Here is a 14898-nt window from a genome sequence, read left to right as displayed (position 1 = left end):
GGGTGCTGGACCCAATCCTCCACAGCGGGATACGCCTTGCCACTGGTGCTTTCCGCACCAGCCCTGTGGACAGCTTACTCGTGGAGGCAGGTGTCCCTCCACTGCGGTTCCGGCGCCAACGTTTGCTGGCCGCTTATGCTGCCCATGTTCTAAGCTCGCCCGGGCATCCTACCTATCGTCTCCTGTTCCCGCAGTCAGTCGTCCGTCTGCCGGAACGTCGGCCCCGGTCGGGTTGTCCGATCGCCATACGCGTCAAGGAGCTTCTCTCCGGGCTTGGGCTTGTCCCTGTTCCACCTCCTTTCCGGGCACTTCTGCGTACACCCCCGTGGTGCGTTCCTCGCCCTTGCCTTCGGCTAGACTTGGCACAGGGCTCGAAGGACTTAGTCCCTCCAGAGGCCTTCCGCCGCCGCTTTTATTCCATCCTGGCCACGTATCAGGGCTCTGGCATTGTTTACACCGACGGCTCGATGGTTGCTGGTCGAGTCGGGTATGCGCTCACTCTAGGGAACCATTCCGAACAACGTTCTTTGCCGGCTGGCTGCAGCGTTTACACTGCTGAGCTGGTCGCCATCTTTCGAGCCCTAGAGTATATCCGCTCCTGCTCAGGTGAGTCGTTCGTTATCTGTAGCGATTCCCTGAGCAGTTTACGAGCACTCGACCAGTGTTTTCCTCGTTCCCGTCTGGTGATGGCTATCCATGAGTCCCTGCATACTCTTGCGCGTTGCGGCCGCTCTGCGGTCTTCGTGTGGACCCCAGGCCATGTTGGGATCCCCGGCAACGAGAATGTTGACCGGCTGGCGAAAGAGGCGACTAGTGCACCACCTCTGGACGTTGGCCTCCCGGAGACCGATTTGCGGGCGTTCCTACGCCGCAAAATTCTGGACCTTTGGGACACTGAATGGCGCGCCCTGCCTTCACGCAACAAACTTCGGGCCATCAAGGGGGCTACCGGTGTGTGGCGCTCCTCCTTGCGGGTTTCTCGCAAGGAGTCTGTTGTCCTCTGCCGGCTGCGCATTGGGCACACTCGGCTTACCCACGGCCACTTATTGCGCCGTGAGGATGCGCCTCTATGTCGCTGCGGCTCCGTTTTATCCGTGGTTCATGTTTTATTGGAGTGTCCGTTTTTAGCTGCGCTCAGGCAGTCGTTCGCACTGCCTGACTCGCTCCCTGCCCTTTTAACAGATGACCCGGCTATGGCTGACTTAGTTTTACGTTTTCTTCGGGCAGGGGGTTTTTATTCTTTACTCTGAGTGTTTCTATTTTTATCTTATTGTTTTGTGTTGATTCTGGCCTTTGGCCTCCGGTTTTAAACTGATTTTTTAATGTGTTTCTAGTGGTTGGCTTTTCCTTTTTTATTTCTCTGGTCGGCCAACCACCGTCACACTCTGTGTGCTTTTAGTTCGTTTTGTCTTGTCTTTGTCTCAGTTTCTCTTGTCCTGTATCGTCTGTGATCTCTTTTGTTCCTCGTTTTTATTCTCTGTGGGTGTTCTTTGTCTTTGGAAAAAGGGACCGATGACCATAGCAGTCTGGTCCCTTTAATCCCCCAAACCAACCAACCAATTCGGCCGTCGCTCTGCTGGGACGCCGGGCGCGCCTCCCCGCGCCGTCCTCGAGGAACTGGCGGTTGCGGAAGGAAGCGCTTTCGTCAAATGCGGCTGAAAACTAACATTTTGTGTGTTGGGAGAAAAGCCGAACGCGAATTCTGCCGTGCTCCTACATTAGATGAGCGCCAACGGCCATACCATGATGAATACACCGGTTCTCGTCCGATCACCGAAGTTAAGCATCATCGGGCCCGGCTAGTACTTGGATGGGTGCCGCCTGGGAAACCCGGGTGCTGTTGGCTCCCTTCCTTTTGTTTTTTTGTTAAGTCGCCAGCCCAATTTTCAAACTACCTTTCTGTTGTGACAAAGATGCTTCCTTAAGCCTTTTAAACTACTGTAATGGTACGAAAATGCAGTAATTAACTCAGTTTGAGGGAGAATGTGCTAACCAAGTTTGCCAAGAAGACTTTGAAAACGACAAAACAGTACGAATCGGCAGGTGATTTCTGAAATACGTCACCGCCTATTGTTGTGTAGGAGTGTAGAGTTCCAAATTTGATTTGTAACCACGAAAGTATTCCTTAGTCGTCTCGTCTCGTCCCGCAGACGTTTGTCGTGCTTGCGCTGTCATATGGACCATGACCCGAGCGGCAGCGAGCGGCAGTCGAGCAAAGTCGGGACAAATCGAGACGGGGACAGAAACAGGGATAGGAATGGTGCGAATGCACTGCAAACTACGCAGACACCTGGTGTGAGGCGAGGCGAGGCGAGGCGAGGCGAGGAAGCCCACATCGCTACCAGTGGCGCCCTCCAGCACGACACTGCCACACCCCGCACAGGACCTCCGCTGAACACCAGGGACAAGATGCGTCCTCCGCTAGTGTCGAAGGCTACACGCGCCCAGCGAATGACAGGGGGTGCAACGAGCAGCAGTGCGTCTCACACACGCGGCGGTGCGCCCGCCAATTCGGCCGTCGCTCTGCTGGGACGCCGGGCGCGCCTCCCCGCGCCGTCCTCGAGGAACTGGCGGTTGCGGAAGGAAGCGCTTTCGTCAAATGCGGCCGAAAACTAACATTTTGTGTGTTGGGAGAAAAGTCGAACGCGAATTCTGCCGTGCTCCTACATTAGATGAGCGCCAACGGCCATACCATTATGAATACACCGGTTCTCGTCCGATCACCGAAGTTGAGCATCATCGGGCCCGGCTAGTACTTGGACGGGTGACCGACTGGGAAACCCGGGTGCTGTTGGCTCCCTTCCTTTTGTTTTTTTGTTATGTCGCCAACCCAATTTTCAACTACCTTCCTGTTGTGACAAAGATGCTTCCTTAAGCCTTTTAAACTACTGTAATGGTACGAAAATGCAGTAATTAACTCAGTTTGAGGGAGAATGTGCTAACCAAGTTTGCCAAGAAGACTTTGAAAACGACAAAACAGTACGAATCGGCAGGTGATTTCTGAAATACGTCACCGCCTATTGTTGTGTAGGAGTGTAGAGTTCCAAATTTGATTTGTAACCACGAATGTATTCCTTAGTCGTCTCGTCTCGTCCCGCAGACGTTTGTCGTGCTTGCGCTGTCATATGGACCACGACCGGAGCGGCAGCGAGCGGCAGTCGAGCAAAGTCGGGACAAGTCGGGACGGGGACAGGGACAGGGATAGGAATGGTGCGAATGCACTGCAAGCTACGCAGACACCTGGTGTGATGCGAGGCGAGGCGAGGCGACGAAGCCCACATCGCTACCAGTGGCGCCCTCCAGCAAGACACTGCCTCACCCCGCACAGGCCCTCCGCTGAACACCAGGGACAAGATGCGTCCTCCGCTAGTGTCGAAGGCTACACGCGCCCAGCGAATGACAGGGGGTGCAACGAGCAGCAGTGCGTCTCACACACGCGGCGGTGCGCCCGCCAATTCGGCCGTCGCACTGCTGGGACGCCGGGCGCGCCTCCGCGCGCCGTCCTCGAGGAACTGGCGGTTGCGGAAGGAAGCGCTTTCGTCAAATGCGGCCGAAAACTAACATTTTGTGTGTTGGGAGAAAAGCCGAACGCGAATTCTGCCGTGCTCCTACATTAGATGAGCGCCAACGGCCATACCATGATGAATACACCGGTTCTCGTCCGATCACCGAAGTTAAGCATCATCGGGCCCGGCTAGTACTTGGACGGGTGACCGCCTGGGAAAGCCGGGTGCTGTTGGCTTCCTTCCTTTTGTTTTTTTGTTATGTCGCCAGCCCAATTTTCAAACTACCTTCCTGTTGTGACAAAGATGCTTCCTTAAGCCTTTTAAACTACTGTAATGGTACGAAAATGCAGTAATTAACTCAGTTTGAGGGAGAATGTGCTAACCAAGTTTGCCAAGAAGACTTTGAAAACGACAAAACAGTACGAATCGGCAGGTGATTTCTGAAATACGTCACCGCCTATTGTTGTGTAGGAGTGTAGAGTTCCAAATTTGATTTGTAACCACGAATGTATTCCTTAGTCGTCTCGTCTCGTCCCGCAGACGTTAGTCGTGCTTGCGCTGTCATATGGACCACGACCCGAGCGGCAGCGAGCGGCAGTCGAGCAAAGTCGGGACAATTCGGGACAGGGACAGGGACAGGAATAGGAATGGTGCGAATGCACTGCAAACTACGCAGACACCTGGTGTGAGGCGAGGCGAGGCGAGGCAAGGCGAGGAAGCCCACATCGCTACCAGTGGCGCCCTCCAGCACGACACTGCCACACCCCGCACAGGACCTCCGCTGAACACCAGGGACAAGATGCGTCCTCCGCTAGTGTCGAAGGCTGCACGCGCCCAGCGAATGACAGGGGGTGCAACGAGCAGCAGTGCGTCTCACACACGCGGCGGTGCGCCCGCCAATTCGGCCGTCGCTCTGCTGGGACGCCGGGCGCGCCTCCCCGCGCCGTCCTCGAGGAACTGGCGGTTGCGGAAGGAAGCGCTTTCGTCAAATGCGGCCGAAAACTAACATTTTGTGTGTTGGGAGAAAAGCCGAACGCGAATTCTGCCGTGCTCCTACATTAGATGAGCGCCAACGGCCATACCATGATGAATACACCGGTTCTCGTCCGATCACCGAAGTTAAGCATCATCGGGCCCGGCTAGTACTTGGACGGGTGACCGCCTGGGAAACCCGGGTGCTGTTGGCTCCCTTCCTTTTGTTTTTTTGTTATGTCGCCAGCCCAATTTTCAAACTACCTTCCTGTTGTGACAAAGATGCTTCCTTAAGCCTTTTAAACTACTGTAATGGTACGAAAATGCAGTAATTAACTCAGTTTGAGGGAGAATGTGCTAACCAAGTTTGCCAAGAAGACTTTGGAAACGACAAAACAGTACGAATCGGCAGGTGATTTCTGAAATACGTCACCGCCTATTGTTGTGTAGGAGTGTAGAGTTCCAAAATTTTTTTGTAACCACGAATGTATTCCTTAGTCGTCTCGTCTCGTCCCGCAGACGTTTGTCGTGCTTGCGCTGTCATATGGACCACGACCCGAGCGGCAGCGAGCGGCAGTCGAGCAAAGTCGGGACAAGTCGGGACTGGGACAGGGACAGGGATAGGAATGGTGCGAATGCACTGCAAACTACGCAGACACCTGGTGTGAGGCGTGGCGAGGCGAGGCGAGGAAGCCCACATCGCTACCAGTGGCGCCCTCCAGCACGACACTGCCACACCCCGCACAGGCCCTCCGCTGAACACCAGGGACCAGATGCGTCCTCCGCTAGTGTCGAAGGCTGCACGCGCCCAGCGAATGACAGGGGGTGCAACGAGCAGCAGTGCGTCTCACACACGCGGCGGTGCGCCCGCCAATTCGGCCGTCGCTCTGCTGGGACGCCGGGCGCGCCTCCCCGCGCCGTCCTCGAGGAACTGGCGGTTGCGGAAGGAAGCGCTTTCGTCAAATGCGGCTGAAAACTAACATTTTGTGTGTTGGGAGAAAAGCCGAACGCGAATTCTGCCGTGCTCCTACATTAGATGAGCGCCAACGGCCATACCATGATGAATACACCGGTTCTCGTCCGATCACCGAAGTTAAGCATCATCGGGCCCGGCTAGTACTTGGATGGGTGCCGCCTGGGAAACCCGGGTGCTGTTGGCTCCCTTCCTTTTGTTTTTTTGTTAAGTCGCCAGCCCAATTTTCAAACTACCTTTCTGTTGTGACAAAGATGCTTCCTTAAGCCTTTTAAACTACTGTAATGGTACGAAAATGCAGTAATTAACTCAGTTTGAGGGAGAATGTGCTAACCAAGTTTGCCAAGAAGACTTTGAAAACGACAAAACAGTACGAATCGGCAGGTGATTTCTGAAATACGTCACCGCCTATTGTTGTGTAGGAGTGTAGAGTTCCAAATTTGATTTGTAACCACGAAAGTATTCCTTAGTCGTCTCGTCTCGTCCCGCAGACGTTTGTCGTGCTTGCGCTGTCATATGGACCATGACCCGAGCGGCAGCGAGCGGCAGTCGAGCAAAGTCGGGACAAATCGAGACGGGGACAGAAACAGGGATAGGAATGGTGCGAATGCACTGCAAACTACGCAGACACCTGGTGTGAGGCGAGGCGAGGCGAGGCGAGGCGAGGAAGCCCACATCGCTACCAGTGGCGCCCTCCAGCACGACACTGCCACACCCCGCACAGGACCTCCGCTGAACACCAGGGACAAGATGCGTCCTCCGCTAGTGTCGAAGGCTACACGCGCCCAGCGAATGACAGGGGGTGCAACGAGCAGCAGTGCGTCTCACACACGCGGCGGTGCGCCCGCCAATTCGGCCGTCGCTCTGCTGGGACGCCGGGCGCGCCTCCCCGCGCCGTCCTCGAGGAACTGGCGGTTGCGGAAGGAAGCGCTTTCGTCAAATGCGGCCGAAAACTAACATTTTGTGTGTTGGGAGAAAAGTCGAACGCGAATTCTGCCGTGCTCCTACATTAGATGAGCGCCAACGGCCATACCATTATGAATACACCGGTTCTCGTCCGATCACCGAAGTTGAGCATCATCGGGCCCGGCTAGTACTTGGACGGGTGACCGACTGGGAAACCCGGGTGCTGTTGGCTCCCTTCCTTTTGTTTTTTTGTTATGTCGCCAACCCAATTTTCAACTACCTTCCTGTTGTGACAAAGATGCTTCCTTAAGCCTTTTAAACTACTGTAATGTACGAAAATGCAGTAATTAACTCAGTTTGAGGGAGAATGTGCTAACCAAGTTTGCCAAGAAGACTTTGAAAACGACAAAACAGTACGAATCGGCAGGTGATTTCTGAAATACGTCACCGCCTATTGTTGTGTAGGAGTGTAGAGTTCCAAATTTGATTTGTAACCACGAATGTATTCCTTAGTCGTCTCGTCTCGTCCCGCAGACGTTTGTCGTGCTTGCGCTGTCATATGGACCACGACCGGAGCGGCAGCGAGCGGCAGTCGAGCAAAGTCGGGACAAGTCGGGACGGGGACAGGGACAGGGATAGGAATGGTGCGAATGCACTGCAAACTACGCAGACACCTGGTGTGATGCGAGGCGAGGCGAGGCGACGAAGCCCACATCGCTACCAGTGGCGCCCTCCAGCAAGACACTGCCTCACCCCGCACAGGCCCTCCGCTGAACACCAGGGACAAGATGCGTCCTCCGCTAGTGTCGAAGGCTACACGCGCCCAGCGAATGACAGGGGGTGCAACGAGCAGCAGTGCGTCTCACACACGCGGCGGTGCGCCCGCCAATTCGGCCGTCGCACTGCTGGGACGCCGGGCGCGCCTCCGCGCGCCGTCCTCGAGGAACTGGCGGTTGCGGAAGGAAGCGCTTTCGTCAAATGCGGCCGAAAACTAACATTTTGTGTGTTGGGAGAAAAGCCGAACGCGAATTCTGCCGTGCTCCTACATTAGATGAGCGCCAACGGCCATACCATGATGAATACACCGGTTCTCGTCCGATCACCGAAGTTAAGCATCATCGGGCCCGGCTAGTACTTGGACGGGTGACCGCCTGGGAAAGCCGGGTGCTGTTGGCTTCCTTCCTTTTGTTTTTTTGTTATGTCGCCAGCCCAATTTTCAAACTACCTTCCTGTTGTGACAAAGATGCTTCCTTAAGCCTTTTAAACTACTGTAATGGTACGAAAATGCAGTAATTAACTCAGTTTGAGGGAGAATGTGCTAACCAAGTTTGCCAAGAAGACTTTGAAAACGACAAAACAGTACGAATCGGCAGGTGATTTCTGAAATACGTCACCGCCTATTGTTGTGTAGGAGTGTAGAGTTCCAAATTTGATTTGTAACCACGAATGTATTCCTTAGTCGTCTCGTCTCGTCCCGCAGACGTTTGTCGTGCTTGCGCTGTCATATGGACCACGACCCGAGCGGCAGCGAGCGGCAGTCGAGCAAAGTCGGGACAATTCGGGACAGGGACAGGGACAGGAATAGGAATGGTGCGAATGCACTGCAAACTACGCAGACACCTGGTGTGAGGCGAGGCGAGGCGAGGCAAGGCGAGGAAGCCCACATCGCTACCAGTGGCGCCCTCCAGCACGACACTGCCACACCCCGCACAGGACCTCCGCTGAACACCAGGGACAAGATGCGTCCTCCGCTAGTGTCGAAGGCTGCACGCGCCCAGCGAATGACAGGGGGTGCAACGAGCAGCAGTGCGTCTCACACACGCGGCGGTGCGCCCGCCAATTCGGCCGTCGCTCTGCTGGGACGCCGGGCGCGCCTCCCCGCGCCGTCCTCGAGGAACTGGCGGTTGCGGAAGGAAGCGCTTTCGTCAAATGCGGCCGAAAACTAACATTTTGTGTGTTGGGAGAAAAGCCGAACGCGAATTCTGCCGTGCTCCTACATTAGATGAGCGCCAACGGCCATACCATGATGAATACACCGGTTCTCGTCCGATCACCGAAGTTAAGCATCATCGGGCCCGGCTAGTACTTGGACGGGTGACCGCCTGGGAAACCCGGGTGCTGTTGGCTCCCTTCCTTTTGTTTTTTTGTTATGTCGCCAGCCCAATTTTCAAACTACCTTCCTGTTGTGACAAAGATGCTTCCTTAAGCCTTTTAAACTACTGTAATGGTACGAAAATGCAGTAATTAACTCAGTTTGAGGGAGAATGTGCTAACCAAGTTTGCCAAGAAGACTTTGGAAACGACAAAACAGTACGAATCGGCAGGTGATTTCTGAAATACGTCACCGCCTATTGTTGTGTAGGAGTGTAGAGTTCCAAAATTTTTTTGTAACCACGAATGTATTCCTTAGTCGTCTCGTCTCGTCCCGCAGACGTTTGTCGTGCTTGCGCTGTCATATGGACCACGACCCGAGCGGCAGCGAGCGGCAGTCGAGCAAAGTCGGGACAAGTCGGGACGGGGACAGGGACAGGGATAGGAATGGCGCGAATGCACTGCAAACTACGCAGACACCTGGTGTGAGGCGAGGCGAGGCGAGGCGAGGCGAGGCGAGGAAGCCCACATCGCTACCAGTGGCGCCTTCCAGCACGACACTGCCAAACTCCGCACAGGCCCTCCGCTGAACACCAGGGACAAGATGCGTCCTCCGCTAGTGTCGAAGGCTGCACGCGCCCAGCGAATGACAGGGGGTGCAACGAGCAGCAGTGCGTCTCACACACGCGGCGGTGCGCCCGCCAATTCGGCCGTCGCTCTGCTGGGACGCCGGGCGCGCCTCCCCGCGCCGTCCTCGAGGAACTGGCGGTTGCGGAAGGAAGCGCTTTCGTCAAATGCGGCCGAAAACTAACATTTTGTGTGTTGGGAGAAAAGCCGAACGCGAATTCTGCCGTGCTCCTACATTAGATGAGCGCCAACGACCATACCATGATGAATACACCGGTTCTCGTCCGATCACCGAAGTTAAGCATCATCGGGCCCGGCTAGTACTTGGACGGGTGACCGCCTGGGAAACCCGGGTGCTGTTGGCTCCCTTCCTTTTGTTTTTTTGTTATGTCGCCAGCCCAATTTTCAAACTACCTTCCTGTTGTGACAAAGATGCTTCCTTAAGCCTTTTAAACTACTGTAATGGTACGAAAATGCAGTAATTAACTCAGTTTGAGGGAGAATGTGCTAACCAAGTTTGCCAAGAAGACTTTGAAAACGACAAAACAGTACGAATCGGCAGGTGATTTCTGAAATACGTCACCGCCTATTGTTATGTAGGAGTGTAGAGTTCCAAATTTGATTTGTAACCACGAATGTATTCCTTAGTCGTCTCGTCTCGTCCCGCAGACGTTTGTCGTGCTTGCGCTGTCATATGGACCACGACCCGAGCGGCAGCGAGCGGTAGTCGAGCAAAGTCGGGACAAGTCGGGACGGGGACAGGGACAGGGATAGGAATGGTGCGAATGCACTGCAAACTACGCAGACACCTGGTGTGAGGCGAGGCGAGGCGAGGCGAGGAAGCCCACATCGCTACCAGTGGGCCCTCCAGCACGACACTGCCACACCCCGCACAGGCCCTCCGCTGAACACCAGGGACAAGATGCGTCCTCCGCTAGTGTCGAAGGCTGCACGCGCCCAGCGAATAACAGGGGGTGCAACGAGCAGCAGTGCGTCTCACACACGCGGCGGTGCGCCCGCCAATTCGGCCGTCACTCTGCTGGGACGCCGGGCGCGCCTCCCCTCGCCGTCCTCGAGGAACTGGCGGTTGCGGAAGGAAGCGCTTTCGTCAAATGCGGCCGAAAACTAACATTTTGTGTGTTGGGAGAAAAGCCGAACGCGAATTCTGCCGTGCTCCTACATTAGATGAGCGCCAACGGCCATACCATGATGAATACACCGGTTCTCGTCCGATCACCGAAGTTAAGTATCATCGGGCCCGGCTAGTACTTGGATGGGTGACCGCCTGGGAAACCCGGGTGCTGTTGGCTCCCTGTTTTTTTTTTTTTGTTATGTCGCCAGCCCAATTTTCAAACTACCTTTCTGTTGTGACAAAGATGCTTCCTTAAGCCTTTTAAACTACTGTAATGGTGCGAAAATGCAGTAATTAACTCAGTTTGAGGGAGAATGTGCTAACCAAGTTTGCCAAGAAGACATTGAAAACGACAAAACAGTACGAATCGGCAGGTGATTTCTGAAATACGTCACCGCCTATTGTTGTGTAGGAGTGTAGAGTTCCAAATTTGATTTGTAACCACGAATGTATTCCTTAGTCGTCTCGTCTCGTCCCGCAGACGTTTGTCGTACTTGCGCTGTCATATGGACCACGACCCGAGCGGCAGCGAGCGGCAGTCGAGCAAAGTCGGGACAAGTCGGGACGGGGACAGGGACAGGGATAGGAATGGTGCGAATGCACTGCAAACTACGCAGACACCTGGTGTGAGGCGAGGCGAGGCGAGGCGAGGCGAGGAAGCCCACATCGCTACCAGTGGCGCCCTCCAGCACGACACTGCCACACCCCGCACAGGACCTCCGCTGAACACCAGGGACAAGATGCGTCCTCCGCTAGTGTCGAAGGCTGCACGCGCCCAGCGAATGACAGGGGGTGCAACGAGCAGCAGTGCGTCTCACACACGCGGCGGTGCGCCCGCCAATTCGGCCGTCGCTCTGCTGGGACGCCGGGCGCGCCTCCCCGCGCCGTCCTCGAGGAACTGGCGGTTGCGGAAGGAAGCGCTTTCGTCAAATGCGGCCGAAAACTAACATTTTGTGTGTTGGGAGAAAAGCCGAACGCGAATTCTGCCGTGCTCCTACATTAGATGAGCGCCAACGGCCATACCATGATGAATACACCGGTTCTCGTCCGATCACCGAAGTTAAGCATCATCGGGCCCGGCTAGTACTTGGATGGGTGCCGCCTGGGAAACCCGGGTGCTGTTGGCTCCCTTCCTTTTGTTTTTTTGTTAAGTCGCCAGCCCAATTTTCAAACTACCTTTCTGTTGTGACAAAGATGCTTCCTTAAGCCTTTTAAACTACTGTAATGGTACGAAAATGCAGTAATTAACTCAGTTTGAGGGAGAATGTGCTAACCAAGTTTGCCAAGAAGACTTTGAAAACGACAAAACAGTACGAATCGGCAGGTGATTTCTGAAATACGTCACCGCCTATTGTTGTGTAGGAGTGTAGAGTTCCAAATTTGATTTGTAACCACGAAAGTATTCCTTAGTCGTCTCGTCTCGTCCCGCAGACGTTTGTCGTGCTTGCGCTGTCATATGGACCACGACCCGAGCGGCAGCGAGCGGCAGTCGAGCAAAGTCGGGACAAGTCGGGACGGGGACAGGGACAGGTATAGGAATGGTGCGAATGCACTGCAAACTACGCAGACACCTGGTGTGAGGCTAGGCGAGGCGAGGCGAGGAAGCCCACATCGCTACCAGTGGCGCTCTCCAGCACGACACTGCCGCACCCCGCACAGGACCTCCGCTGAACACCAGGGACAAGATGCGTCCTCCGTTAGTGTCGAAGGCTGCACGCGCCCAGCGAATGACAGGGGGTGCAACGAGCAGCAGTGCGTCTCACACACGCGGCGGTGCGCCCGCCAATTCGGCCGTCGTTCTGCTGGGACGCCGGGCGCGCCTCCCCGCGCCGTCCTCGAGGAACTGGCGGTTGCGGAAGGAAGCGCTTTCGTCAAATGCGGCCGAAAACTAACATTTTGTGTGTTGGGAGAAAAGCCGAACGCGAATTCTGCCGTGCTCCTACATTAGATGAGCGCCAACGGCCATACCATGATGAATACACCGGTTCTCGTCCGATCACCGAAGTTAAGCATCATCGTGCCCGGCTAGTACATGGACGGGTGACCGCCTGGGAAACCCGGGTGCTGTTGGCTCCCTTCCTTTTGTTTTTTTGTTATGTCGCCAGCCCAATTTTCAAACTACCTTCCTGTTGTGACAAAGATGCTTCCTTAAGCCTTTTAAACTACTGTAATGGTACGAAAATGCAGTAATTAACTCAGTTTGAGGGAGAATGTGCTAACCAAGTTTGCCAAGAAGACTTTGAAAACGACAAAACAGTACGAATCGGCAGGTGATTTCTGAAATACGTCACCGCCTATTGTTGTGTAGGAGTGTAGAGTTCCAAATTTGATTTGTAACCACGAATGTATTCCTTAGTCGTCTCGTCTCGTCCCGCAGACGTTTGTCGTGCTTGCGCTGTCATATGGACCACGACCCGAGCGGCAGCGAGCGGCAGTCGAGCAAAGTCGGGGCAAGTCGGGACGGGGACAGGGACAGGGATAGGAATGGTGCGAATGCACTGCAAACTACGCAGACACCTGGTGTGAGGCGTGGCGAGGCGAGGCGAGGAAGCCCACATCGCTACCAGTGGCGCCCTCCAGCACGACACTGCCACACCCCGCACAGGCCCTCCGCTGAACACCAGGGACCAGATGCGTCCTCCGCTAGTGTCGAAGGCTGCACGCGCCCAGCGAATGACAGGGGGTGCAACGAGCAGCAGTGCGTCTCACACACGCGGCGGTGCGCCCGCCAATTCGGCCGTCGCTCTGCTGGGACGCCGGGCGCGCCTCCCCGCGCCGTCCTCGAGGAACTGGCGGTTGCGGAAGGAAGCGCTTTCGTCAAATGGTGCTGAAAACTAACATTTTGTGTGTTGGGAGAAAAGCCGAACGCGAATTCTGCCGTGCTCCTACATTAGATGAGCGCCAACGGCCATACCATGATGAATACACCGGTTCTCGTCCGATCACCGAAGTTAAGCATCATCGGGCCCGGCTAGTACTTGGATGGGTGCCGCCTGGGAAACCCGGGTGCTGTTGGCTCCCTTCCTTTTGTTTTTTTGTTAAGTCGCCAGCCCAATTTTCAAACTACCTTTCTGTTGTGACAAAGATGCTTCCTTAAGCCTTTTAAACTACTGTAATGGTACGAAAATGCAGTAATTAACTCTGTTTGAGGGAGAATGTGCTAACCAAGTTTGCCAAGAAGACTTTGAAAACGACAAAACAGTACGAATCGGCAGGTGATTTCTGAAATACGTCACCGCCTATTGTTGTGTAGGAGTGTAGAGTTCCAAATTTGATTTGTAACCACGAAAGTATTCCTTAGTCGTCTCGTCTCGTCCCGCAGACGTTTGTCGTGCTTGCGCTGTCATATGGACCACGACCCGAGCGGCAGCGAGCGGCAGTCGAGCAAAGTCGGGACAAGTCGGGACGGGGACAGGGACAGGGATAGGAATGGTGCGAATGCACTGCAAACTACGCAGACACCTGGTGTGAGGCTAGGCGAGGCGAGGCGAGGAAGCCCACATCGCTACCAGTGGCGCCCTCCAGCACGACACTGCCACACCCCGCACAGGCCCTCCGCTGAACACCAGGGACAAGATGCGTCCTCCGCTAGTGTCGAAGGCTGCACGCGCCCAGCGAATGACAGGGGGTGCAACGAGCAGCAGTGCGTCTCACACACGCGGCGGTGCGCCCGCCAATTCGGCCGTCGCTCTGCTGGGACGCCGGGCGCGCCTCCCCGCGCCGGCCTCGAGGAACTGGCGGTTGCGGAAGGAAGCGCTTTCGTCAAATGCGGCCGAAAACTAACATTTTGTGTGTTGGGAGAAAAGCCGAACGCGAATTCTGCCGTGCTCCTACGTTAGATGAGCGCCAACGGCCATAACATGATGAATACACCGTTTCTCGCCCGATCACCGAAGTTAAGCATCATCGTGCGCGGCTAGTACTTGGATGGGTGACCGCCTGGGAAACCCGGGTGCTGTTGGCTCCCTTCCTTTTGTTTTTTTGTTATGTCGCCAGCCCATTTTTCAAACTACCTTCCTGTTGTGACAAAGATGCTTCCTTAAGCCTTTTAAACTACTGTAATGGTACGAAAATGCAGTAATTAACTCAGTTTGAGGGAGAATGTGCTAACCAAGTTTGCCAAGAAGACTTTGAAAACGACAAAACAGTACGAATCAGCAGGTGATTTCTGAAATACGTCACCGCCTATTGTTGTGTAGGAGTGTAGAGTTCCAAATTTGATTTGTAACCACGAAAGTATTCCTTAGTCGTCTCGTCTCGTCCCGCAGACGTTTGTCGTGCTTGCGCTGTCATATGGACCACGACCCGAGCGGCAGCGAGCGGCAGTCGAGCAAAGTCGGGACAAGTCGGGACGGGGACAGGGACAGGGATAGGAATGGTGCGAATGCACTGGAAACTACGCAGACACCTGGTGTGATGCGAGGCGAGGCGAGGCGACGAAGCCCACATCGCTACCAGTGGCGCCCTCCAGCACGACACTGCCACACCCCGCACAGGCCCTCCGCTGAACACCAGGGACAAGATGCGTCCTCCGCTAGTGTCGAAGGCTACACGCGCCCAGCGAATGACAGGGGGTGCAACGAGCAGCAGTGCGTCTCACACACGCGGCGGTGCGCCCGCCAATTCGGCCGTCGCTCTGCTGGGACGCCGGGCGCGCCTCCCCGCGCCGTCCTCGAGGAACTGGCGGTTGC

The 14898-nt window shown here is 55.2% G+C and overlaps 14 non-coding genes across 14 annotated transcripts; all 14 read left to right on the top strand.

Moving 5' to 3' along the window:
* Positions 1 to 1728: 1728 nt before the first annotated feature.
* LOC126155140 (5S ribosomal RNA) lies at positions 1729 to 1846 on the top strand. The gene has a single exon (XR_007532652.1). It is a non-coding gene; the product is annotated as a 5S ribosomal RNA (ribosomal RNA).
* Positions 1847 to 2678: 832 nt separating this feature from the next.
* On the top strand, positions 2679 to 2797 carry LOC126155355 (5S ribosomal RNA). The gene has a single exon (XR_007532853.1). It is a non-coding gene; the product is annotated as a 5S ribosomal RNA (ribosomal RNA).
* Positions 2798 to 3623: 826 nt separating this feature from the next.
* Positions 3624 to 3742, top strand: LOC126154764 (5S ribosomal RNA). The gene has a single exon (XR_007532301.1). It is a non-coding gene; the product is annotated as a 5S ribosomal RNA (ribosomal RNA).
* An 832-nt stretch (positions 3743 to 4574) lies between these two features.
* Positions 4575 to 4693, top strand: LOC126154649 (5S ribosomal RNA). The gene has a single exon (XR_007532193.1). It is a non-coding gene; the product is annotated as a 5S ribosomal RNA (ribosomal RNA).
* Positions 4694 to 5520: 827 nt separating this feature from the next.
* On the top strand, positions 5521 to 5638 carry LOC126155139 (5S ribosomal RNA). Its single transcript, XR_007532651.1, has one exon. It is a non-coding gene; the product is annotated as a 5S ribosomal RNA (ribosomal RNA).
* An 832-nt stretch (positions 5639 to 6470) lies between these two features.
* On the top strand, positions 6471 to 6589 carry LOC126155354 (5S ribosomal RNA). Its single transcript, XR_007532852.1, has one exon. It is a non-coding gene; the product is annotated as a 5S ribosomal RNA (ribosomal RNA).
* Positions 6590 to 7414: 825 nt separating this feature from the next.
* On the top strand, positions 7415 to 7533 carry LOC126154763 (5S ribosomal RNA). The gene has a single exon (XR_007532300.1). It is a non-coding gene; the product is annotated as a 5S ribosomal RNA (ribosomal RNA).
* Positions 7534 to 8365: 832 nt separating this feature from the next.
* Positions 8366 to 8484, top strand: LOC126154648 (5S ribosomal RNA). The gene has a single exon (XR_007532192.1). It is a non-coding gene; the product is annotated as a 5S ribosomal RNA (ribosomal RNA).
* Positions 8485 to 9321: 837 nt separating this feature from the next.
* On the top strand, positions 9322 to 9440 carry LOC126155040 (5S ribosomal RNA). The gene has a single exon (XR_007532559.1). It is a non-coding gene; the product is annotated as a 5S ribosomal RNA (ribosomal RNA).
* Positions 9441 to 10266: 826 nt separating this feature from the next.
* Positions 10267 to 10385, top strand: LOC126155839 (5S ribosomal RNA). Its single transcript, XR_007533274.1, has one exon. It is a non-coding gene; the product is annotated as a 5S ribosomal RNA (ribosomal RNA).
* Positions 10386 to 11216: 831 nt separating this feature from the next.
* Positions 11217 to 11334, top strand: LOC126155138 (5S ribosomal RNA). The gene has a single exon (XR_007532650.1). It is a non-coding gene; the product is annotated as a 5S ribosomal RNA (ribosomal RNA).
* An 827-nt stretch (positions 11335 to 12161) lies between these two features.
* On the top strand, positions 12162 to 12280 carry LOC126155321 (5S ribosomal RNA). Its single transcript, XR_007532820.1, has one exon. It is a non-coding gene; the product is annotated as a 5S ribosomal RNA (ribosomal RNA).
* An 827-nt stretch (positions 12281 to 13107) lies between these two features.
* On the top strand, positions 13108 to 13225 carry LOC126155136 (5S ribosomal RNA). Its single transcript, XR_007532648.1, has one exon. It is a non-coding gene; the product is annotated as a 5S ribosomal RNA (ribosomal RNA).
* An 827-nt stretch (positions 13226 to 14052) lies between these two features.
* On the top strand, positions 14053 to 14171 carry LOC126155390 (5S ribosomal RNA). Its single transcript, XR_007532885.1, has one exon. It is a non-coding gene; the product is annotated as a 5S ribosomal RNA (ribosomal RNA).
* Positions 14172 to 14898: the final 727 nt, after the last annotated feature.

This window comes from Schistocerca cancellata, unplaced genomic scaffold, assembly GCF_023864275.1.
Source record: "Schistocerca cancellata isolate TAMUIC-IGC-003103 unplaced genomic scaffold, iqSchCanc2.1 HiC_scaffold_1100, whole genome shotgun sequence".
NCBI lineage: Eukaryota > Metazoa > Arthropoda > Insecta > Orthoptera > Acrididae > Schistocerca > Schistocerca cancellata.
The sequence above is the reverse complement of the archived record's forward strand: the minus strand, read 5'-3'. Positions and strand labels throughout refer to the sequence as shown.